Below are 987 nucleotides of genomic sequence, written 5' to 3' on the forward strand. Positions count from 1 at the left end.
AGAGATGCATGAAGAATGTTTAAAAAGTGAGAAGAAAGACTTGTTGATATTTGGTCCCAAATGGGATAAGAACCCAAAACCATTGCTTTGAGACAATGAATGGCTTGTATAAAGTTATTTTGGGTTAGAATATGTTATAATACAATGAATTTGATTGATTACAAGTGCTAGAGATGCATGAAAAATGTTTAGAAGTTAGAAGAAAGACTTGTTGATATTTGGTATCAAATGGGATAAGAACCCAAAACCATTGCTTTGAGGCAGTGAATGGCTTGTATAAAGTTATTTTGGGTTAGAATATGTTATAATACAATGAATTTGATTGATTACAAGTGCTAGAGATGCATGAAGTGTAAGATTTGAAGTAAAAGATCGAGAGAATAAAGAGATTAGAAGATTTGGATCGAAAAAGGGAAGAGATGTGAGTTTGCGGTTTGTAAAAATGAGAGAGAATAGAAGAGAGAGTGTAACAACTCTACTTACTTGATTTAGAACCTATTACAAAGCTATTTATAAACAAGCTACCAAAACCCTAGATGCTATACAATTTTCCTTTAGGAAAGCGACATGTCTAGGTAAAAGTGTTAAAGAACACATGTGACTCTTCCCACTTGCGCCAGCTCCAACGGTCACAAAAGAAGGATCTAGGCCTTCTTCTTTTCAACATGTCTTCTACGAATAAGGACCTTTAAATGGGCTGAAGTGGATGACTTGGGAACGGGCCTGATCGAGAGGTTGTACGGACGGCCTTGGTGAAGATCGAGTGATGTACGGACGGCCGTACGGTCGGTTGATGATTTCTCGATCCGGATCGACCATGATCGGTCGATGACAATTCTCGATCATAAACAACATGATCATCCATTTTTGGTGTTCCGGTTTATACTCCCCCTCAAGCTTAGTTCTAAAGAGTTTTAAAACTAAGCTTGGAGCTATGAACACCTAACCTACAGGCACCCCCACCGTTAATTCATTGAATTCTGGAAA

The sequence above is a fragment of the Capsella rubella genome, unplaced genomic scaffold, assembly GCF_000375325.1.
Source record: "Capsella rubella cultivar Monte Gargano unplaced genomic scaffold, Caprub1_0 scaffold_2, whole genome shotgun sequence".
NCBI lineage: Eukaryota > Viridiplantae > Streptophyta > Magnoliopsida > Brassicales > Brassicaceae > Capsella > Capsella rubella.